Source organism: Theropithecus gelada, chromosome 8 (genome assembly GCF_003255815.1).
Source record: "Theropithecus gelada isolate Dixy chromosome 8, Tgel_1.0, whole genome shotgun sequence".
Taxonomy (NCBI): domain Eukaryota; kingdom Metazoa; phylum Chordata; class Mammalia; order Primates; family Cercopithecidae; genus Theropithecus; species Theropithecus gelada.
Window position 1 is genome coordinate 102,994,993 of NC_037676.1, and position 19,404 is coordinate 103,014,396.

The 19,404-nt window shown below is 42.4% G+C and overlaps 1 non-coding gene across 1 annotated transcript; it reads left to right on the top strand.

The window, feature by feature from the left end:
- Positions 1-7,441: 7,441 nt before the first annotated feature.
- Positions 7,442-7,545, top strand: LOC112630838. Its single transcript, XR_003120971.1, has one exon. It is a non-coding gene; the product is annotated as a U6 spliceosomal RNA (small nuclear RNA).
- Positions 7,546-19,404: the final 11,859 nt, after the last annotated feature.

Genomic DNA, 19,404 nt, shown 5'->3' on the forward strand with positions numbered 1-19,404 from the left:
TCCTGGCTAACACGGTGAAACCCCGTCTCTACTAAAACTACGAAAAAATTAGCCAGGTGTGGCGGTGGACGCCTGTAGTCCCAGCTGCTGGGGAGGCTGAGGCAGCAGAACAGCGTGAACCCGGGAGGCGGAGCTTGCAGTGAGCCGAGATTGCGCCACTGCACTCCAGCCTGGGTGACATAGCAAGATTCCGTCACCAAAAAAAAAAAAAAAAAAAAAAAAAGTCTCTACCATGCCCCCAACCTCCTACCTCAGGCCTATTAAATCAGGTTCTCCAAGGGACAGACCCTGGGAATCGAGCACATGTCAAAGCTCCTGGATGTCCCTGATGCAGCTGGGGAGCCTCCTCTAACTGTGGGAGTGACTCAGGCTGAGTGACTATAATTTTTTTTTATTAACCCTTTGCTTGCCAGTCAGAAGAGGAAAGAGGAGCATGAATTAATGAAGACCAGCAAGTTTCCCCATTGAGACAATAATGGAGTTGTCATTTGTCTATGTCCAGGAGTTGTTTTTCATCTTCTGGTGTCTAGCAATGGAATGGAAAATTCCACAAATTATGAACCGGCATGCAATGCCCCCCTGTGGACTGTTGCAATAAGCAGTCCCAGTGTTTACCTTGCTTTTAGATCTTTTAACCAAGTATCTTTCCTGCCTGCATCATTTTATCTTCAGTTCATTTGTCTTAGAATCCAGATAGAGAGCACATCTTAGGTCTTGGAAAGTATAAGAGGAGAGAAAGCACTTTGAAATGTGACATTCTCAGAACTGGTGAAAGTTCAGGAACAGATTTCTTGAAGGTAAGTGAGGTCTGGTCACATCGTTTTCTTTCAGGTTACTACTGTAAAAGGCTCCAGCTGCATCTGTGGCCTTTTCAGTCGGTGAAGCAGTACAACCTGGTCGTGTTAGCACAGCATCCTTACCTGTTCCTGGCGGAGGGTATCTTAGCACCCTCTCTTCTCCTTTATTTATTTATTTATTTATTTATTCATTTATTTATTTATTTTTCTGAGATGGAGTTTTGCTCTGTCACCCAGGCTGGAGTGCAGTGGTGCGATCTCGGCTCACTGCAACTTCCGCCTCCCGGGTTCAAGAGATTCTCCTACCTCAGCCTCCGGAGTATGTGCCACCATGCCCGGTTTATTTTTGCATTGTTAGTAGAGATGGGGTTTCACCATGTTGGCCAGGCTGGTCTCGAACTCCTGACCTCATGATCCGCCCACCTCAGCCTCCCAAAGTGCTGAGAGTACAGGCGTGAGCCACCGTGCTCGGTCTTCTCCTCTTTTGTTGTCTGTTCCCTCACCAAATGGACCTTGGCTTCAAGCGCTTCCTAGCCACTCAGACACGTGGGCTCCAATGCTGGCTTGCTAAAGCACGGTGGCAAGTGCTTTTGATTAATTATCAAAACAATCCTATGAGACAGGAGCTCTTTTTTTTTTTTTTTTTTTTTTTTTTTTAAGACAGGGTCTCACTCTGCCACCCAGGCAGGAGTGCAGTGGCACTATCTGGGCTCACTGCAGCCTTGACCTCCAGGCTCAAGCGATCCTCCTATCTCAGCCTCCTGAGTAGCTGGGACCACAGGTGCGTGCCACCATACCTGACTAAATGTCCTTAGGGTCTTCAGTTGTGGAAATTGGGCCACCAAGAGCTTAGGTCAATTTGATGTGAGAAGCACAATCCACGGTGCATAGTATGCAGCAGGGCTCCATTATCATTTCCCTCCTTCTCCAAGTCCTATTCTGCTCTTTGCTGATCAATGTAACTGACCCTTGATAAGTGTCTATGTCTTCCAATGACTAATTAAAAAGTACAAATAAAAGTATTCGCACTTTTAGGCCAGGCACAGTGGTGGCTCACGCCTGTAATCCCAACACTTTGGGAAGCCAAGGTGGGTGGATCACCTGAGATCAGGAGTTCAAGACCAGCCTGACCAACATGGTGAAACCCAGTCTCTACTAAAAATACAAAATTAGCCGGGCATGGTGGCGCATGCCTGTAATCACAGCTACTTGGGAGGCTGAGGCAGAAGAATCACTTGAACCTGGGAGGCAGAGGTTGCAGTGAGCCAAGATCACGCCATTGCACTCCAGCCTGGGCAACAAGAGCGAAACTCCGTATCCAAAAAAAAAAAAAAAAGGATTAGCGCTTTTAAATAGTGTGTATACATTTTAACAGGGGTTGTCCAGCAATCAAACCATAAACCCCAAACTGAATCCCTAATGCTGGGATTTCAAGAGCTATGTCTTTCATGGGGGTGAACAGTATGATCTGGGCCTGGGACTGTCTAGGTGGGTTGCAAAGTATCACCTGGGCATATGGTAACACTTACTTCAATTTGCCAAATGCTCCTCTGCTGGGGAGCTTATGTATTTTATCTCTGTCAATCCTCCTGATTACCCACAAGGGCATGATTATCCCCATTTTACAGCAGAGGAAACAATGTAAGCTCGAGTGGCGGTGAGCAGCAGAGCCGACATTCACACCCAGGTCTTCCTGGCTCCGAAGTTTGTGCTCCTGGGCATGCTGCCTGGCCCCTCATGCAAGGAAATGATGCTTGCACTAAGACAAAAAGGATGAGTTACCTAGGTGGAGGGTTAGGGAAAGGGCGTTTTGGATGGAAGAACCGCTATGTACAAAGCAGCATGTTAGTTATTACCAGCCTTTCAGGAGTGAGCTCCATCAGAGGTCTGGGCACTTTCTGTCTTTCTATTTACGTCTGTGCCACACTCCCTAACAAACTATGCTATAAACCTCTTCAGGGGACTGAAGCTTATTCACTGTTTCCTGTAGCATCTGTGTTGCTCATAGGTGCACAATGCATGTGTGATGCATCACCGGATGGCTGCTTAGACATGTGGCTGCTTGTTCGTTGCAGACGTGTACTCAGCATTCAAATGAAATATCTCAGCCATGCCACAAATGCTTGCCAGCAGGTTATGAACACCTTTTCTATGGCAGATAGCAATGGGCATCTGTGCAGTCTAATTGTAGTAGGCAAAGTTAGCCTATCAGATACAAGTTTTAACTTATCTTTAGGCCAGTTTTTTCCCTAATGTCCTAACCTAATGTCTCTCCAGTCCTGGATCTCTAGACCCAGGCCACTGGGTTAACTTGCCTTAGCCAGAGATCTTTATTTTGTGAGTGACAAAACCCCAACTCAAACAAGCCTGCCTAAACTGGAGAGCTGTTGGCTTTCACAACTGGGAATGACTTGGGAGGCTTGGAGAACTGAGGGTAAAGTTCCTGAGCCCAGAGACCTGGGGATAGAATGAGGGACCCTACCTGGCAGGACCTTCTCTCCTCTCTACTTGCCAGGTTTTATTTTGTAGACAGGTGAGCACATAAGGCAGGAAAGATAGTCATCTGCAACCCAGAACCTGCCTCCTTGTATCTTATGATCCCAGAGGAAAGGAGAGCAACTCTCCTCCCACTTTGATTTGGGAAATTTGGGGGAAAGGCTCCAGTTGGCCTGATTTATGTTGGATGCCCTCCCCTTGGACCAATTCATTTACTGCCAATCATTCAACAAATATGAGCAAAAAATGGTACTAGGCCTAGCCCCATGGAGTTCATAATCACTGGGGAGACAAACATAAATCAATTAGCCAGCAAGTGTGAAGCTGCACTGTGGCAAGTGCTTTGCAAAGGAGATAGGTGGTACTTTAAGAGTGTACATGGAGGATTTGACCCTGGAGGTTGGGAAAAGCTTCCCTAAGGAAATGATGCTTGCACTAAGACAAAAAGGATGAATTACCTAGGTGGAGGGTTAGGGAAAGGGCATTTTGGATGGAAGAACTGCTATGTACAAAGGAGCATGTTAGTTAATACCAGAAACTGGGGCTGCAAGGATGTCTAGTAGCTAAAACAGAGAGAGCAGGACAAGGTGGGACAGGAGAGGCGCGGGGAGTAATCCTTGGGGCTTATGGGCCACATTAAGGAATTTTGCATTTATCCTAAGGCCGTAGGAAGCCGAGACCAAAATTGGGAGTGGGTAAGGTGTCACAATCATATTTGTCCTTTGAAAGAATGACTCTATGGCAAGGCATGGTGACTCACACCTGTAATCCCAACACTTTGGGAGGCCAAGTCAGGCGGATCACCTGAGGTCAGGGGTTCGAGACCAGCCTGACCAATATGATGAAACCCCGCCTCTACTAAAGATACAAAAATTAGCTGGGCATGGTGGCAAGCGCCTGTAATCGCAGCAACTCAGGAGGCTGAGACAGGAAAATCGCTTGAACCCGGGAGGTGGAGGTGGCAGTGAGCCAAGATTGCGCCATTGCACTCCAGCCTGGGCAACAAGAGCAGAACTCCGTCTCAAAAAAAAAAAAGACTCCAGCTGCAGTAGGCTGCATGGAGGTGGCCCAGAGCAAATGTGAGAGCATCAGCTAGGAGGACACTAACTGAGAAGTTAGATAATAACAGCTGGGACTTGGGTGATTGAGGAGATGGACAGGAAAGAGATCCAGGAGGCAAAATTGGCAGATCTGGGAGCTTGGATATGGCAGGTAAGGGAGAGGATGTTGTCGAGGATGACATCCAGCTTTCTAGCTTACTCAACAATGTCCAAAGGGATGCAGGACTAAGTTTGGCCTGGCTGGATCCCATTCTCACCCCTATGGACAGGATCAGGTACTGTGGCTGATCAAACTCACTGGATTCACGTAGAGTTTGGGAGAGATTTTCTGAAGAGAAGTGGTACTGTTACCAGGAAAAGAAGGATGGAAAAAACGGCTGAACAGATCCCAGCTGTAGCTACCACAGCCACTGCAGGGAAAACATAGAGTGGCCAGTCTCTGGCTGCCCTGAGATACTTAGTAGTAACTGCTACATTTATATTTGCCATTAAACATGAGTTTGCATATGCCATAGGGCAAGACACCAAAGGTCACGTTCCAGCTGCTTCAGGAGCCCCCTGGGGGAGGTTTCCTACTGTCAAATTCACTGTCATAAGCACTCGCCAGGAGGGGCACTGTTACTCTTCTCAGCCACTTCCCTGGCCCCTGAGGTGGCATCTTGGCCCCAGCTTGAGTTGGAGGTTAAAAGGACAGAGATTAGTTCCAATAGTTTCAGCTAGCCTTGGAAGTGGCAGAATGAGCTACAGTCATACTGTACAGGAACATTTAGTCCTAGTTTTGCATAAAGACCCACAAAGACACACACTCGTGCACTCTTTGGCATTCTTTAAATCTTTCCCCATTGTCATGGGGAGACATGGATCTTAAGAAGAAAAAATGGTCTTTGTTTATCTTAGGTATTTCTTTCAGTGGTACCTAGAGGCCATTGGCAAATATGTTCGAATTATACACCAAAATGATAAGCCAGGGAGGAAGTTAAAATAATAAGAACTGGTCTTTCAAGGTTCCCTAAGGTACTCAGCCAAACCGGTTGTATTAACGACAAAGTAAAAGAAGCCAAACTGCCAGGATGTTTGTCTAAGAAAATGATAGTGCCACTTTTCACGTATCGAGTGACGGATGCAGACTTGCGAGGGTTTGCTAAGTTCTTGTAAAGGGGCAGGGGTGGCTGCAGGTTTTGTCTTGCAGAGGATGTGTGCAAAGTTAAATGCTCTATCTAGCAGGTCAATTTGTTTCCCTGCTTGTTTGTTTTTTTCCAAAATATTGTTTAAAAAAAAAAAATCTGTTGGAAATACTTCCAGCAGTCAAGAAAAAAAAAGCAAACTCGAGGAAAGAAAAGACGCTGTCTACGCAATAACAAAACAGGAAAGTCCTGGGTGCCTGTCACAGAGGTGTAGAATGGCAAATGGAGCTGGCTTCAATCTTCTCCAAAATGGTGGAAACACTGGGCTTTTTACTTAATGCTTTAGTACTAAGTAAATCGATGGCACCTCCAAGTTCGTGGTTTCTGTACTTTCTGTGGAACGGGTCTCTGGGCCTGAGCCCACCGTCAGGCTTGGCAGCCACCTCCAGGGCGGTGCTATCTTTGCTATGGTGTCTCTGCTTAGTAATAAGAACTAAGGTGTATGGGAGCTCACTGTGGGCTAGGTGCTCCACGAGCTTTGCATAATAGTTATTTCCATCAAATCTTCACCACAACATGTGAGGTAGCCCTATACCCATTCCACTTTTTTTTTTTTTTTTTTTTTTTTAAAGACGAAGTCTCACTTTGTCACCAGGCTGGGGTGCAGTGGCGCAATCTCGATTCACTACAACCTCAGCCTCCCGGGTTCAAGTGATTCTCCTGCCTCCTGAGTAGCTGGGACTGCAGGCGCACACCACCACGCCCAGCTAATTTTTGTCTTTTTAGTAGAGACGGGGTTTCACCATTTTGGCCAGGATGGTCTCAGTCTCTTGACCTTGTGATCCACTGGGTTCAGCCTCCCAAAGTGCTTAGATTACCGGCATGAGCCACTGTGCCTGGGTTTTTTTTTTGTTTTTTTTTTTTTACTTTTTAAAAATTTTGTTTAAGTAGAGATGAGATCTCCTTATGTTGCCCAGGCTGGTCTCAAACTCCTGAGCTCAAGCCATCACCCACCTCTTGGTCTCCCAAAGCACTGGGATTATAGGCATGAGCCACTGAACGCAGCCTCATCCCCATTTTAATACAAGTACACTGAGCCCTAGCAAAGAGCTATCACTTACTGAAAACCCCACAGCTGATAAGTGGTGGCACTGGTATTTGAACCTGAGCAATCTGTTTTCAGAGTCTGCCAGCTGAGCTACTGTGTGAAACAGTGCCTTCCAAACATTCTTTTCTACCTTATTGCTCCTTGAATTCTGGCCCTGGTTCCAGTTTGGGGCCGGGCAGATAGGATTGGTGGGCATGGTAGTAACAGGGTCTATATCAAAGTGAGGGTTTGGGGCTGGGCGCAGGGGCTCACATCTGTAATCTCAGCATTTTTGGGAGGCTGAGGTGAAAGGATCACTTGAGGCCAGAAGTTCAAGACCAGACTGGGCAACACAACAAGATGCCATCTTTAAAAAATAAAAAAAGTAGCCAGGCATGGTGGTGTGTACCTGTAGTCTCAGCTACTTGGGAGGCTGAGGTGGGAGGATCTCTGGAGCCTGGGAGTTCAAGTGTGGTGTAAGCCATGATTGCACCAGTGCACTCATGGAAAGAAGAAAAGAGAGAACGAGAGAAAGAGGACAGGTGCGGTGGCTCATGCCTATAATCCCAGCACTGTGGGAGGCTGAGGGGGGTGGATCACATGAGGTCAGAAGTTTGAGACCAGCCTGGCCAATTTGGTGAAACCCCATCTTTACTAAAATACAAATTAGCTGGGCTTGGTGGCACATGCCTGTAGTCCCAGCTTCTTGTGATGCATGAGTCCCAGCTTCTTGAGGCACGAGAATTGCTTGAACCCGGGAGGTGGAGGTTGCAGTGAGCAGAGATTGCGCTGCTCAGAGAGTGCACTGCACTTCAGCCTGGGTGACACAGCAAGACTCTGTCTCAAGAAAAAAAAAAAAGGAAAAAGAAAGAAAGAGTGCTCGCTTTGGCAGCATATGTACGAAAATTGGAATGATACAGAGATTAGCATGGCTCCTGTGCAAGGATGACACCAATTCCAAAGCATTCCATATAAGAAATAAAGAAAGGGAAGGGAAGAGAGAAAGGGAAGAAAGGGAAGAAAGAAAAGAAAGAAAGAAAGGAAGGAAGGAAGGAAGGAAGGAAGGAAGGAAGGAAGGAAGGAAGGAAGGAAGGAAGAAAGAAAGAAAGAAAGAGAGAAAGAGAGAGAGGGAGGGAGGGAGGGAGGGAGGGAAAGAAAAGAAGAGAAAGAAAGAGAGAAAGAAAGAAAGAAAGAAAGAAAGAAAGAAAGAAAGAAAGAAAGAAAGGAAGGAAGGAAAAGAAAAGAGAGAAAGAAAGAAAGAAAGAAAGAAAGAAAGAAAGAAAGAGAAAGAAAGGAAGGAAGGAAGGAGGGAGGAGGGAGGGAGGAGGGAGGGAGGGAGGGAAGGAAGGAAGGAAGGGAAAGAAAAGAAAAGAAAAGAAAGAGAAAGAAAGGAAGGAAGAAAGAAAGAAGAAAGAAAGAAAAAAAGAAAGAAAGAAAAGAAAGAAAGAAAGAAAGAAAGAAAGAAAGAAAGAAAGAAAGAAAGAGTGAGTTGAGGTAGGGGTTTTACATTTGTCCTTCAACTGTGAGCTGACCATAGTGACTTCCCTGCTGTCCACATAAGGGTGATTGGTTGTTGTGCCCGGTGTTGGCTGCTGCTACCAACAATTTCCCTGTATGCTGAGAGGACACACAGGCTGCTACTAAGAGAGACCAGAGGTGTAGAGACTCTTATAACCCACCCAATAGCTAGCATCTCTTTTTTTCCTTAGAAACAGAACATTAAGGCAAGGAGCGGTGGCTCATGCCTGTAATCCCAGAACTTTGGGAAGCCGAGGTGGGTGGATCACCTGAGATCAGGAGTTCGAGATCAGCCTGACCAACATGGTGAAACCCCATCTCTACTAAAAATACAAAATTACCAGGGTGTGGTGGTGAATGCCTGGTAATCCCAGCTACTTGGGAGGCTGAGGCAGGAGAATTGCTTGAACCCAGGAGGTGGAGGTTGCAGTGAGCCGAGATCGTGCCACTGCACCCCAGCCTGGGCGACAAGAGCAAAACTCCATCTCAAAAAAAAAAAAAAAAAAAAAGAACATTAATTTTATTTAGCTGGGCAATGGCCCCCAACTAAAACACTAGATTTCCCTGTCTCCTTTGCGTGTAGGCATGTGACGAAGTTCTAAATAATGAGACATTAGCAGAAGTGTTCTGAGAGACTTCTGGGATTCAAGGGACCTAACTCAACAGGAAGTGAATTCTTTTGTTCCACTCCTCCTTCCTGATGGCTGAAATGAAACGTGATGGCTAACGTGCAACACGATGGCTGACACTCAAATAGCTAGCTTGGAGAGCAGAGTCTACTCTGTAGATGAGCAGTGCTTCCAAAGCTTTAAAGTGCATGCGAATCGCCTAGGGATCTTGTTAACACTGCAGACTGATTCAGTAGGTGTTGGATGTGTTTCCTATATTCCCTAGCTCGGTTCATAAAGGGAGCGTAGGTGCAGTGACCACCCTGATGTATAGGAGCACACCTGACACCCAGATCTTGGCTTCCAAATGCCATATTGCACTAAAAGAAACCAGGGCTTCTTGTAAAAATGGGTAACCGCAGGGCAGGGGCAGGGAGGGTATTAGACAAGACTGGCACATCTTGTGCCATAAAGCCAGGAAGTAGGCTGGGCACGGTGGCTCACACCTGTAATCCCAACACATTGGGAGGCTGAGGCAGGCTGATCACAAGGTCAGGAATTCGAGACCAGCATGGCCAACAAGGTGAGGCCGAGGCAGGAGAATCGCTTGAACCTGAGAGGCAGAAGTTGCAGTGAGCTAAGATCACGCCACTGCACTCCAGCCTGGGTGACAGGGTGAGACTCCATTTCGAAAAATAAATAAATAAATACAATAAAATGAATAATAGGGACATGTCAAAAGGTCAAAGAAGCCAACTTGAAGGATCTGCCATGAGTCACATCAGGGACAATCTAAGCACTAAAATTAATAATGATAGTCATCGTTTCCTGCTGGGGAACCAAAGAAAACAGAAAAAAAATTTTAAATAATGATAGTCATAGATTATAACTCATTGACTAAAATAGGAAACCATAAACTCATACAGATACAAATAAATCACTGAACAAGTGGAATGTTTGATGGGCAAGCAAACATTTACATAGTTTCAAAATACCTCCCTACAACATAGTAATTATAAAGAGAAAAATAGCAACTTTACAGTGGCAGATAACAACTTAAATGCTCAAAACTAATGCCATTGGTAATGAGATAAAATAGAATCACAGGCCACCAGACAGGATGTCATGAGGAGAGTGCAATGTCAATTCTGTGATATTTCCACCAAAAATATGTTTTTGGTGGAATATCAGATTTCAGTTTAATAATAGAGAGGTATCTGACAACTCCAGATTGAAAGATATTCTAGAGAATAACTGGTCTATAATGTTCAAAAGTGTCAAGGTCATGAAAATCAAGGATAGACTGAAGAACTGCTACAAAGCAAATGAGCAATTCTTATGTTTTAGGCACGACAATGAAATGTAGCTCCCGATTTTGAACTAGATCCTTTTGCTATGGAGGACATTATTGAAGTAATCAAGGAACTTGAGTGGGGCATGAGAATTCGATGGTGCTGATCGTTTCCATGGCAGTCTCATGGTTATGGAGGAGAACGTCCTTGTTTCTAGGAAATAAATATGTGTTTGGGGTATGATGCATTAGGTTAGCAACTCTCAAATGGTTTAGAAAATAAATTTTTGTACTGTGTTTCCACCTTTTCCATAGCCTTTGTCATTGTTTCAAATTAAAAAAATTAAATTCCATTTATTTTAAAAAGCTTAGCACAAAAGCAAGACATTTTGATTCTGCTACTCTGTTGTAGGGGATTTGGAGGCTTGGACGTGGATATGATTGTTTTGATTTGTTTAAAAATGTAAAATCTTTCTTTAGGTGCAATGGAATTAAGTTTCACTTCAGACCTAACTCGCCATGTCACCCCCCACCCCCCTCAATTATGAAGGACTTTTACTTTCTGCTGAATTCTGAGTTAGTTTTTAAGAGGAGTTATTAGTTTTAAAATAAGAGCAAGAACAAAACAATGAAGACACCTTTAAAAAATATGCTGTAACTGGGTTAGCCTCTAAGGTTGTGCTGTTTGGTGCCTCTTCATACCTCACCTCCAAACAATTAAAAATATTATTTTAAATTGTTAAAATTTAAAATATTAATATACTTAATATAATGAATTATAGTATAATTAAGTATAATATATAATTAAGTATAGTATATAAATATAGTAAAATTAAGCATAATAAAATATACTTAAAATATTCAGTATAACATGACCGGGGGCAGTGGCTCATGCCTGTAATCCCAGCATTTTGGGAGGCTGGGGTGGGTGGATCACTGGAGGCCAGGAGTTTGAGACCAGCCTGACCAATATGGTGAAACCCCTTCTCTGCTAAAAATACAAAAATTAGCTAGACGCGGTGGTCTGCGCCTGTAATCCCAGCTACAGAGGAGGCTGAAGCAGGAGAATCACTTGAACCCGGGAGGTGGAGGTTGCAGTGAGCCAAGATCGTGCCACTGCACTTCAGTCTGGGCAACGGAGTGAGACTTCATCTCAAAAAAAAAAAAAAAAAATACACTGGACTTTATCCAAATTAAAATCTTCTGCTCATCAAAAGATGCCGTGAAGAGAATGAATAGATAAGTTGTCTATTAGACATATAGAATGGGAGACTATATTCAAGACAGATGTACATGACAAAGGACTTGTATCCAGAACATATAAAGAAATTCTACATCTCAGCAATGAGGAGACAAAAACCCAATTAAAAATAATTGGGCAAAAGTCTTGAACAGACACTTCATAAGAGATATGAATGGCCAATATGCAAGAAAAAAAGTGCCCAGAATCCCTAGTCATCAGTAACAGGAACCTTTAAATTAAAAGAAGCTTAAGAGATATGTTGACCAACACAAATAACTAGAACTTATTTAAACCTTAATTCAGACAAACAACATGTAAAAAAATTATAAAACAACTGGAGATGTCTGAACACTCACTGGATATTTTATATTAAGGTATTCTTGACCGGGTACAGTGGCTCACGCCTGTAATTCCAGCACTTTGGGATGCTGAGGCGGGTGGATCACTTGAGGTCAGGAGTTTGAGACCATCATGGCCAACATGGTGAAACCCTGTCTCTACTAAAAATACAAAAATTAGCTGGCCATGGAGGCACACGCCTGTAGTCTCAGCTAATCAGGAGGCAGAGGCAGGAGAATCACTTGAACCCAGGAGGTAGAGGTTGCAGTGAGCTGAGATCCTGCCACTGCACTCCAGCCTGGGCAATAGAGTGAGACTCTGTCTCAGAAAAAAAGGAGAAAGAGAGAGAAAAAGGAATTCTTATTCATTTATTTTAACTGGGATAATGGTATTGTGGCAGTAATTTTGAAGTCTTTATCTTTTATATATACTTTTAAATAGTTACAGATAAAATGATATGAGGTTTGAAATTTGCTTCAGAATAATCTAGGGACATGTGAATTGGGGAAATGTAAATGAAAGAAAATGAACCAAATGTTGAGAGTTGTTGAAAGCGGGTGATAGGAACACTGGCCTTATTACTTTATATACTTTCGTACACATTTGCAAGTTTCCAAAATAAAAAGAGAAAAGGGCAAAACAAACAAACAAACAAAAATTGAGAGGAGAAGGGAGAGAGGAGAGAGAAGGGAAAGTAGAATAAGATCATTGAGTGTTAGATTGTAAGTTGATACCATTAAAAAAATTGACAGACCAGATAATAAAAGGTTTAGTTTAAAAAAAAAAAAAAAAAAAAAAAGGGGGACCAGGCACAGTGGCTCATGCCTATAATCCCAGCACTTTGGGAGGCCGCGGCAGGGGGATCACGAGGTCACAAGTTCAAGACCAGCCTGGCCAACATGGTGAAACCCCATCTATACTAAAAATCTGTACAAAAATTAGCCGGGCATGGTGGCACATGCCTGTAATCCCAGCTACTTGGGAGGTTGAGGCAAAAGAATTGCTTAAACCCGGGAGGCGGAGGCTGCAGTGAGCAGAGATCATGCCATTGCACTCTAGCCTGGGTAACAGAGCAAGATTCCGTCTCGGAAACAAACAAACAAACAAAAACAGGTGGGCTGGGCTCGGTAGTTCATGCTTGCAATCCTGGCACTTTGGGAGATTGAGGCAGGAGAGTCGCCTGAGCCCCAAAGTTCAAGACCCAGTCTGGGCACCATAGTGAGACTTCATCTCTTCAAAAAATAAAAAATAAATTAGTCAAGCATGGTGATAAGTGGTTGTCTCAGCTACTTGGGAGGCTGAAGTGGGAGGATCACTTGAGCCTGGGAATTTGAGACTGAAGCGAGCAGTAATCACACCACTGTACTCCAACCCAAGCAACAGAGTGAGACCCCATCTCAAAAAAAAAAAAAGTAATATGATTAGAACAAAAATGAAAACGTTCCTAAATACCAAAAGGAAAAATAGTAAAGAAGATGTACTACATAAAGAAAAACATAACATTACATATCTAGCAATAAGGTATTAAATGTGTCAAAGGACATGTTTAATATTAAAAGACACAATTCATAATGGATATGCATACATGAACATACATACACATATTTTACTTTATTCAAAATATATACATCAGTACATATATTTATATGCACATATCTCCTATATAAATTACATGTGCGTGTAGGTATATGGAGATATATATCTCCATCCTAAAGCTGGCATCTTACATAACAGTGAAATACTAAAGACTTTTCGACTAAGGTCAGAAACAAGACAAAGATTCCTACTGTCTCCACTACTTTATTTATTTATTTATTTATTTATTTTTTGAGACAGAGTCTGGCTCTGTTGCCCAACCTGAGTGCAGTGATGGGATCTCGGCTCACTGCAACCTCTACCTCCTGGGTTCAAGCAATTCTCCCACCTCAGCCTCCGAAGTAGCTGAGATTACAGGTACCTGCTACCACTCGTGGCTAATTTTTGTATTTTTAGTACAGACGGGGTTTCACCATGGTGGTCAAGCTGGTCTCAAACTCCTGACCTCAGGTGATCTGCACAGCTAGGCCTCTCAAAGTGCTGAGATTACAGGTGTGAGCCACCACACCCGGCCCACTAGTATTCACACAACAGGTATTTGACCAATACAATTGCAAAGGCATAAAAAAGCAAGAAAAAGCAAAGGCATAAAAATTAGAAGAAAAGAAAAAGTGAAAGTATCTCTATTTGTACATGACATGATAGCACACCTGAGACCCTGGGAAAAAATGATAAAATAAACTCAATTTAAAAAAGAAAATCAATGTAGCAGTATATAAAAATAACATACAAAAATCAGCACAAGTAATTTTTTTTCATATACACAAGTAATAACCAGTTGGGATATATAATGGTGGAAGAAAAAACCCCATTTACAAAAGCAACAAAAAGCTAAAATAGAAATAAAACTTAACAAGAAATGTTCAAAACCTGTATGAATGAAACTATGAAACACTCTTGAAAGACCTGAAAGTGAACTTCAACAAAAAGACTTCTGTTCTTGCCTAGGATATCTCAGCTTCATTAAGATTTCAATTCTAGGTGGGGTGTGGTGGCTCATGCCTGTAATCCCAGCACTTTGAGAGGGAGGACAAGGTGGGAGGATCACTTGAGATCAGGAATTCAAGACCAGCCTGGCTATCCTGGTGAAACTGTCTCTACTAAAAATACAGAACTTAGTTGGACATGGTGGCCCACACGCCTGTAGTCCCAGCTACTTGGGAGGCTGAGGCATGAGAATCGCTTGAACCTGGGAGGCAGAGGGCTGCAGTGAGCTGAGATCACACCACTGCACTCCAGCCTGGGTGATGGAGCGAGGCTCAGACTCAAAAAGAAAAAAAAAGATTTCAATTCTAAGTCAATATATAAATTTAATGTGATCCGAATATAATTCTCAAAAGGTTTTTTTGGTTTTTTTTTCTGGAGATAGACAAATTGAAATGATCATATAGAAAAATAAATATGTGAGGATAGCTAGGAAAACTAAGAAGGAAGGGCTCTGAGGAGATACCAGTCCTGTAAGACATTAAACCACATTACAAAGCTGGTATGATAGAGTATCATTGTGGAGCATGAATAGATAGACTAATGAAACAGAATAGGAAGCCCAGAAATAGACACAATTACAAATAGAAATTTAGTGTATGATAAAGGTGGTACCAGAAGTTACCAGGGAAAAGGTGGGCTTTTAAATAAATGATATTCAAACAACCAAACATGCCAAATCTGTCTGGCTTAGGGAGAAAAAGAGAAAGAAAAACAAAATACTGGAGAGCCATTTGGGAAAAGGTAAAATTAGATCCATTCTTCACACGATCTTTTCACACAAGCATAAACTCCAAATAGATCAAAGATCTAAATGTAAAAAACGAAACTAAAAATAGTGGAAGAAAACGTGGGCAAATTTCTCCATAAAATGGGTGTAGGAAAAGTCTTTCTCATTAAGACTCAAAATCTAAATGAAATGAAAGATTGATAAATTTGACTACATAAAAAAACTTTTGCATGACAAAAAAAAAATCACTGTAAATAAAGTTAAAAGACAAAATACAAATTGGGAGGAAGTATTCCCGATGTACATCACAGACAAATGGTTACTATCCCTGATACAGCACATAAAACTGTCTTTAAAATTGAGCAGGACAAAAAGTCCAAAAACCCAATAGCAAAATGGCCAAAAGGCATGAACAGACAATTCAAAGAGATATAAAAGTGGTCTACATATATATATGTGTGGGTCACACCTGTGGTCTCAGCTACTTGGGAGGCTGAGGTGGGAGAATGGCTTGAACCCAGGATGTTAATGTTGAGGCTGCAGTGAGCCGTGTTTGCCCCACTGCACTCCAGCCTGCATGACACATATATATGCTCATATATATATACACACACACACACATATAAATGTTTAGCTTCACTCATAGTAAGAGAAATGCAGATTAAAATTACACTGGGCCAAGCACAGTGGCTCACGCCTGTAATCCTAGCACTTGGGAGGCCAAGGTAGGTGGATTGTTTAAGCCCAGGAGTTTGAGACCAGCATGTGCAACATGGTGAGACTCCCATTTCAACAAAAAATTTAAAAAAATTAGCCAGGCATGGTGGCATACACCTGTGGTCCCAGCTACTCCAGAGGCTGAGGTGGGAGGATGGCTTGAACCCAGGAGGTTGAGGCTGCAGTGAGCTGTAATCACACTACTGTACTCCAGCCTGAGTGACTGAGTGAGACACTGTCTCAAATAAATAAATAAATAAATAAGTAATAAAATTAGGCCGGGCACAGTGGCTCATACCTGGAATCCCAGCATTTTGGGAGGCTGAGGCAGGAGGATCCCTTGAGCCCAGTAATTTGAGACCACTCTGAGCAACATGGGGAAATCCTGTCTCCACAAAAAAAAAAAAAAAAAAAAATTAAAAATTAGCCAGGCATGGTGGCACACACCTGTAGTATCAGTTACTTGGGAGGCTGAGGTGGGAGAATTGCTTGAGCCCAGGAGACGGAGGCTGCAGTGAGCTTAGATTGCACCATTGCACTCCAGCCTGGGTGAGAGAGCGAGACTCCATTTCAAAAAAAAAAAAAAAAAAAAAATCGGAGGTTGGATTGAGATTGAGATTTATCAGTATGGACTTTTATAACTCTTAAATTTCCTAACTCTGAAAGGGCTTAGAAACAATGTCAAATCAGTTGCAATGAGCACACCTAAAGCCTTATCTTGGTTTTTACTCCTTAGAGGAATGTCTGGTCCCAGGGCTGGGGTAAGGGAAGTACAAAATAAATCTCGAACATCTTGTTAAGCCAAGAAGTGAGAAAGTGTTCAAAACATGATGGGAGATTGTTAAATGCACACAGGACCCAATTTGAACGGGCTACCACTGGCCAATTGTGAGAAAATGTGAGCATCAAACTAAGAATATAATGGATTATAACTCTGGTTATAAAACAGGAATTCTTTAGGTCATACTGATAATCAATCAATCAATAAGAATGGGATGTGCCCTTCCTTATACCAACTGATAACATGTAAAGAGAGTTATGAAATTGGAAAATCACCATTCTCAACCAACCTTATGAAATTGGAAAATCACCATTCTCAACCAACCTTATGAAATTGGAAAATCACCATTCTCAACCATCCTCGTAAAGGTTGGTCCAAGCAAGAATAATTAATAAATGCTAAATCTAGGGGGAAAGTTTGGTGAGGAACAGAATATTTAAATAGTTTCAAAGTGTCTCTCCACTTTGTAACTGCTAATTAGTTACAAAAGGTAAAACAGTAACTCTACAGTAGAGAAAACAGACAACATCTTAATCAAAATGATCACCAATGAGGAAGAGAGGAACAAAATGTGCCTCAGGATGTGATACACTGGAAAAAATACATTATTTGGGTTGGGAATAAGTTAGCTGAAATCTAATCTTAAGGAAATGTATAACAAACTCAAATTGAAGAACATTTGTAAAATAAGGATTGATGTAATGAAAGCTACTAAAAGCCTGAGGAACAGTTGCAGACTAAAGAAAACAAAACAAACAAAAAACAACAAAATGTAAAACATCATCCTGGACTGGAGGGAAAAAAATTTCATGAACATTATCAGAGCAATTGAAAAAGTTGAGGTAAGAAGACTTACGATTTTTTCAACGTTAAATTCCTGAATGTAATAATCGATGTATAGCTATATAAGAGAACACCTTTGTTCTCAGGAAATACACAAATAAGAAGAGGGGGGCCAGGCGCAGTGGCTCATGCCTGTAATCCCAACACTTCGGGAGGCCAAGGTGGGAGAACTGCTTGAGCCCAGGAGTTCAAGACCAGCCTGGACAACACAGCAAGACCCCCATCTATAAATTATATAAAGAATTTTTTAAAGTAATAAGAGGTAAAGGGAAATGATATATGCAACCTATTCTAAAATGGTTCAGAAAATATATATATACACACATATGCAGGGAATGAAAAAAAGAATATGTGGCAAAATGTTAAACACTGGTAAATCTGGGTAAAGGATATATGAAAATTCTGAATATTATTCTTGCAATTTTAAGTTTGAATTATTTCATTGAAAAGTAAAGAAGTATGCCATGTCTCAAGTAATCATTTTCTAATTTTAGAAATTCATAACCTGAAGAAAAATGGCATCTCATGTTTGAACCATTCATTCAAGTATTTACTGAATTCATTCAACAAGTATTTACTGAATGTGCCAAGCAGTAAAGCGAGAGAGAATACCCCAGTCATGCCCCTACTCTTAAGTGCTCTTACAGAGATAGGCCTGGCTCTACGTGCTTTTTCCATTTTGCTAGTCACCCCATCTAGGATTCAAACATCAGGGGTGGGTATCAATGCAAATTTCTGAATCATCGTCATTGTTTTTATCATTGTAGTTGTCATTAGCGTTGTAGTCTTTTTCTTCTTTAAATAGCAAAACCCCTTCCTAACACCGGAGAAAAGGTGAATTAAGAGAAAGGAAGTTATACGTAGCTTTGTTTTGAAGTCACAAAGTAGTAGTAATAGCATTCATTTCAAGACATTTCATTTTATGAGGACAGTAATTGTTCTCATTTTAAGACTTGCTCTGATTTTGCAGAGCTTTTGAAGACATTTTCCCCTTGTTTGGGAATCAATATGAAAACATTGATTGTCCTGCAATTATCAATGTTACATTGTCTCTGGAGTTTCTGGCCTTGTTTCAACGCAATAAATCAAGTTGTAGATTGCTGGTGGCCTTAGCAGAGCAATTATCACTGCAGCACACAATATCCAGCTTGCTGCCTTATTGTGATTCAGAGACCTAGTCACAAGCTTGCTTTTTGTCTAACAGCCAAGAACTAAAAACCCAAGTTTACATCATCAACAGAAGGAATAAATTGTGGTATATTCATACATGGAGTACTATGCGGCCACACAGGAGCTAACTACTGCTACATACAATACGGAGAAATCTCAGACATGAGTTGGACAAAGCAGACAAGCACAAGTCAGTATGTGTGTATTTATTTACATGAAATTCAAAACAGCTACCACAAATATAGGACATAGGAAGAATGTCTACCTTTGGGGAAGGGCGCAAATATTAACTGAGTAGGGGCCCAAGGGAACCCTCTGAGGTACTGGAAATGTTCTACATTTTTATATGAGTGATTACAGGATATAAACATTGGTCAGGGCCAGGCACGGTGGCTCATGCCTGTAATCCTAGCACTTTGGAAGGCCGAGGCAGGTGGATCACCTGAGGTTTGAGACCACCTGAGGAGTTTGAGACCAGCCTGACCAACATGGCAAAACCTGGTCTCCACTAAAAACACAAAAAATTAGCTGGGCGTGGTGGCAGGCGCCTGTAATCCCAGCTACTCGGAGGCTGAGGCAGAAGAATTGCTAGAACCCGGGAGGCAGAGGTTGCAGTGAGCCGAGATTGCGCCACTGCACTCCAGACTGGGTGAGAGCGAGACTCTGTCTCAAAAAATAAAATACAATAGGCCGGGGGTGGTGGCTCATGCCTGTAATCCCAGCACCTTGGGAGGCCGAGGCAGGCAATCACCTGAGGTCAGGAGTTCGAGATCAGCCTGCCCAACATGACAAACCCCTTCTCTACTAAAAATACAAAAAATTAGCTGGGTGTGGTGATGGGCGCCTGTAATCCCAGCTACTCAGGAGGCTGAGGCAGGAGAATCACTTGAACCCAAGAGGTGGAGGTTGCAGTGAGCCGAGATCCCATCCCTGCACTCCAGCCTCGCGACAAGAGTGAAACTCCGTGTCAAAAAAATAAAAAAATGAAAAATGAAAAATAAATTAAAAATAAACACTGG